Source organism: Calypte anna, chromosome 10 (genome assembly GCF_003957555.1).
Source record: "Calypte anna isolate BGI_N300 chromosome 10, bCalAnn1_v1.p, whole genome shotgun sequence".
NCBI classification, from domain to species: domain Eukaryota; kingdom Metazoa; phylum Chordata; class Aves; order Apodiformes; family Trochilidae; genus Calypte; species Calypte anna.
The window spans coordinates 19,294,018-19,300,017 of record NC_044256.1 but is presented as its reverse complement, the minus strand read 5'-3'; positions in this window follow the sequence as shown (position 1 = coordinate 19,300,017).

Here is a 6,000-nt window from a genome sequence, read left to right as displayed (position 1 = left end):
TAAATAGTTGGAGTCTAATGTATTTTAAACTAGAGCCGCAGCCTGTAAATCACGGAGATTATGCTCTTCCCTGCTGGGCACTCTCTGGGTCGGGAGGAATTTCCACTCCCGTGCTGCAGCTGTCCCTGGGCTCTGCCTGGTATTGCATCAGTTGGGACTGGGAAAGGCAGCACCAGCCCCACTGCTGGGCCGGGGCTATAAACCCATTCCCTGAGTCTTTCTGTCCCAGCAGGGCATTGTCTCCAGCCCCGGAAGGGTCCCAGCCCAGTGTTGTTTCCATCTTGGGTTGTCTTTTCTGTTCTGGCTGAGGCAGCTTTATGCCCACGTGCATGTGCAAAGACACCTGAGATCCCTTCAGACCCTAAAAACCTTCAAGGGGGTGATTTGCTCCCCAAAACCTGTGCTGTGTTGCTGTGAGAACATCAGCCCCTAGGGCTGTCTCTGGTTTCAGACTTGATTTTCATGATTATTATTTTCAGTTATTCCAGTTTCATTACTGTCTTTACACTCAGGTTTGGTTTTCTTTGCAGCCAGACTACAAATGTGCACTAAATAAAAATGCTTTGCTTTTTACTTTAATGTAAGTCCCACAAGCTGACTCTTCCCAGTGCACCCCGAAGCTGCACTGAAGTAAAAGTTACTTTTTGTCTTTATAAAAAACTACTTCTGATTTCTTATAATTTCCTTGGCCAGAGATGGCTCTTCTGCAGGAGCTTGGTTGTTTTACACAGAGTTTCTCCATTAGCATTTAGCAAAGGACAGATTTAGATGCTTCCGTTCTGTTCAGCCATTTTACACCCTTAAACACCTTTCCTGGATTAGCTTGGGCTTTCATTTGAAAAATGTCTTTGTGGTAACTGGCCCACACATTCAGCAGAAATCACTTTACAAGAGGCCTTCTGTAATGACCCTGCCCACCTGCAGTGATAAACCTTATCACTGCTCTTCCTGGATATAATTATTTTTAATAAAATCTATTTGTGCCTCCAATTCTTTCCTCTTCCAGCTCATGCATTTTTAAATAAAACGAGTTATTCTGATGAATTGTTACAAATGATGGTTGCTGAGGTTTGCCTGCTGTTCTGCACACAGCAGCCATGAGAGACTTTCCTCCAGTGGGAAAGATGAAGATGGGTTCTCCTTCTCTTTTAGCTAAAATAAATGTTCCTTTTACTCTTTTGATTAGTAGAAGCTGACGATCTTCAACCCACAGCCTGAAGCAACATTTGCTTGCAGCAAGTTTAGCAGCAGATAAATGACTGGTGAGCAAGAATTATTGGAGAGGAGTTTGCATTTTGGCAAGGGTAAAGTATAAGCCTCCCCGCTGTGCTCGACAGGGAGTTTGTTCATCTGTAAATCATCCCATGGCTTGTTTTTTCCATACGCTGTTGCCCTTTTGCCTTCCAGTTTATTTTTAGCCTGCCTGTTCCAGGTATTGCTGTGATACATGACCTGCACAAACCCCAGGGACTTCACCCTGCAAACAGGTCAGTGTTGACTGCCCTTGGCCAGTGGGAAGTCCAGGTGCCTCTCTGTGCCCCATCCTTTGGGGATGTGGAGACACCACAGGTTGCCAAGGACTGGAGTGATAAAGTCCAAATCCTGTCCCCCTTGGAGCTGGAAGTTTAGATTTTCTCCTGTCTGGTATTCCTTCAGCTAACAGTGCCTTAGGTTGCAAGCTGCTTTTTTTTTTTTTTAGCATAAATGTAAATGGCTTAAATAAGAGTGGTGTGTTGAAAGCACCAAAAACACTTGATCTGATAGAAAAAGGATTAGGTGATTTTAGCCAAATGAGGTGGTAAACAGAAAAGGCAGCAGGATGGAGATAAAGGCAAAATGATTCTTGGGGATAGTGGAGGGGAAGAGGGTGTAAGTATCATTGCAGAGCACTTAGAAAGTGTGACAGCCAGAGGGGAGGCAGGAATTTCTGCAAAAAGCCTTTGGAGTGATCCACCTAACTCTGGATGGAATGGATCAACATACCCCCAGACCCTGGTGGACATCAGCCAAGGCAGGCATGGGGGTTGCAGAGGTTTCTTGTGTAAGCAGCCAGCCCAGGGCTTTGCAGCAGGAACAGTGGATGTGGCTCTGGCTGATTAACTGCTCCTTACAGCACCTTAGCTCTGACACTTCCTTTAAAATAGGGGAGATGGGTCATTTCTCCAAGCATGTTAGAAACCTCACTGAGTTAATTCATGGGCTTTTGTGTTTGTGGAGGGGCAAACAGGAAAGCAAAGGGGCTGAGGTTTGCCTGCAGCCATCTTTTATGGTCCAATCAGCCAATTTTCTGTGCAGCTCTAATATATCACAGTGACAGACACACAGGATAGTGTTGTCCTTTATGTAATTATTCCATAAATTGCCCCATTTTCTCCCCAATAAAGCCCTCCCAGTTCCTTCCCTTTTCTTTGCTGGAGACGGTTGTTACCCTGAACACAATAAGACAAATGCATGTGAAGAACTTATTTTGTAAGCAGAGGGTGAGGAGTTGGAGCCTGCTCCTTTTTTCCATCGCACGCTTCTCAGGCTGCTGTTTGCTCCTAGGGGAGATTTGCAAAGCAAGGGAAACAGTCTTACAGCTCAGGAAATCGAGTGTGAACTCTGGGAATGAAGCAGAAGTGTGTTGCTGAAAAGCCAGGCAGCACAGGGCTGAGCTGCCAAGGGCCATGGGGGCAGGGGTTAAGTGTGGATCTCCCTCCTCCTTTAGCTCTGTATTTTGTTTCACCTGGGCTGTAGATCAGTGGTGTCTGCTGGGCTCTCTGTAATTCTTTTTGTCTTGGCATTTGGCTTCTCTGCTGAAAAACACTACTCTTCTTCTTTTTTCTTTTTTTTTCCCCCTCCAAAAATGTTGAAATCCCCCACCCCAATGACAAAGGGAAGCTTTTTAGCATCTCTAAGTTGTCCCTGTGCAAGCAACATTTTCAGACTTTCCAGATGGCACCCAGTGTTCAGCTTGACAAAGTCACCTTGCTAAGCAGCACAAAGACACTTTCCAAACCACCCCAGTTCCTTTGCAGATTTGTTTCTGAGAAGCTTTTAATTCTCTTCTTATTCCTTTTCCATCCCTTGGCTAACTACTGTTTGGGGCTGCTTAACAGTAAGCATGCAGACCAGGGCAGGTTCTGCCTGCAAGAAGCCAGATAAAGTATTCTCCTGTGGGCACTTGCAGTTATAAAACCCACACAATTTGTGTACAGCAAGACTTTGGGGACCTCTTGGCTTGGCTAGAGTTTTGATAACTGAGCTTTTGTTGTTTCTCCCTACCCTGCAGAAGATACTTTTCAAAAATACAGTGAGTGGGAAGGAAAAAACCAACACTCAACCTTTTGCCAAGGATATAAAACTTCCATCAAATCAGCCATGTCACTAACGACCCAAAGTTAATAAGGGAATCTTACATCTATATCATAAACTCATTTATTAGGTTTTTATTTTAAGGGTTGGTGGTATTAATTAGATTGATATGGCCCATAAATCACTTGATTTGGCTGAGCCCTTAGATACTTGTAATTTAAATTATTACAAGTGTGGTTTAATTAATCTGGTTAAATCCTGGGACAAGCAGTGTACTGTTTGCAGCACCAAGGGGTACATTGCAGGGAAAAGGAGTATTTTAAGGCAACACAGCTTCTTCATCAGAGGGTCAGCTGATGAATCAAAGTACAAGAGTGAAGCTGCTGAAGATGTAGCCCAAAAAACAGAGCAATGTGCAAGGTGAGAAGCGAGACATGCAGACCCAGGTGGCCTTCAGATGTCAGAAAGACCACGGCTTGATGGGGCTTAGTGCAGAAGGGAGGGTTGTTAGAGCTGCCCTCCATCTCTGCCCTGAGACCTGGCTGCCAGGCAAAGCTCATCACAGCTTCAGAGCCAGGTGAGGAGCTGAACTTCACAAATTTTGAGGTATCCTGATCTTCTTTCATCCTTTGGCACCAGTAGATGAACTCTCCAGAAGTCAGTGACCCAGGCCTAATCTCCTTTACTGCCATTATCTTGATTTTTTTTTGCCTTCTTCCCCAGAGCACTGATAATGAGCAGACCAGGACAAGTGAACAGAGCAGGATGATGTGCAGGTAAGCTGGTGTGCTCCATCTGACACATTCCCATTTTGCAATCCCCTTCCCAGCAAGAGTATTTCTTCTCTGGTGATGTTCCTGGATCATGACAGTGGGGATTTTATTTGGGCTTGCCTGTATAGGGGGCTGAATGCACCCTCCTGTGGGATATACATTCTTGCAGGGATCCACCCATTAGCCCTGGCACTGGAGGCTACTAAACTTTTGCCAAGTGGTTAGTGCCAGATAATCAACTGGTGTTTTCACCTAGTTTTTTTTCCAGAATGCTTTGGGCTGACAGCTCTTAAGATTGATGTTCCCTGTCTGTACAGCCCAGGCAGCTGCTGTGCTGCCTGCTCCCTAGACTCTTGTTAATTTACCTTAATCCTGAGTTTAAGGCAGCTCCTCAGTGGATAAGAGTGGAATCCAGACCCCATGGTCACCCCCACCTTGGTTTCTTTGTTGACCACAAGTGGTCCACATGGCACAAGTCTGATATTTGCACCAGTTCCCCAGAAACTGGATGAAACCCCTTTTCTATGGAGACCACAGCAGGTTTAGCAGCTGAGCTCCAGCCCAGGGCTTGTGCAGCCACAGGTTGTTTCTGTTAGGGTATGGAGACCATAAAATATCTTTCCTTTAAACACAGGAGATAATACTATTATAGCAGTTGGATTAATCTAATATTCCCCTTCATCTTCAAAAGGGAATTGCCTAAATAGCCAGAGAGAGATATGCTTTATGAGTCCTTCTCAAAGGCTATCAATCCAGCTTTCCAAGAAAGGCGTAGATGCCCTTTTTACTCATGAGAGGGAAATCAGATTCCCCACAGCTTTGCTTTCAGCCTTGCAGTGTAATAGCTGCATCACAAATGGTCTGGACATCCTTTTCTTCCACCAGCCCAGAATAAAAACACACACACAGAGGAAATGTGCAAGAAGAAAACAGCCCAATTAGAGCCAATGATCTCTCAGCTCTCTGCCCTCTCTCTCCCCTGGATGAAGCTGATGTAAAACAATAGCTTTATTTGTGAACATTTTAGTTGGGTAGTTCAAAGGAAGCAGCAGAGGCTCTTTTGATCTCTTGGTGTGTTTGAATGCCACGTTGCAACAGTGCCTGCTGGCCACGGTGGTGACCTCTTGTGTTAATTAGTGTTTATCTGAAATCGAATTAGCTCACAACTGGGAGAAAGCAGAGTGAAAATCAGAGGATAATCATAGATTTGTGTGATTCTCAATTAGAGCTAAAAGCAGGTCTTTGGCTGCTGAAGTTGACATGAAAATAACTCTGAGAGCATTATGTTTTTGCTTTGTTTTTCTAATGCTCTTGGTCAGATGGTACTATTTCTCTTACTAATACCCCGTGCTGCCTTCATCTTTGCTGAGTCTGCTGGTCCGTGATGCTCATTGGAACTTAAACCATAAACCAACACTGAACAATGATGCATTATTTATAGCAGACCGAATGCTGTAAGGTTGACAATAGTGCAAAGCTTCTCTTTCTTGTGGTCAGTAATCCATAAATAAATACATCATCTATTTAGGTTTGCAGAACTGTCTGATGGATGAGAATAGCCTGCATTATACAACGAGGGGGCTGAGGACACTGTGAAAGCCAGTACCTGCTTTGGATACAAACAGGTCATTTCTGAGTACAGAATAAGGTTATCACAGAATCATTTAGGTTGGGAGAGACCTTTCAGATCACTGAGTCCAGCCTTAAAGTCTTTATATTTATAGGAAGGTGTGAGAACTTCCCAGCCACCTTCCTGATGCCCATCTGTAGGGCTGTCTGGAAAATAAAGGACAACAGGGGTTCTTGATCCAGGAATAGAAATGCAGAAAAGCATCAGGTTCTGTATCTCTGTGTGAAAAAGGACAGACTTTTATAGCTAAAACTATCTCAAGAGGCAGGTACATGGTCCCAGTTTCTGAGTAGAGAATATCCA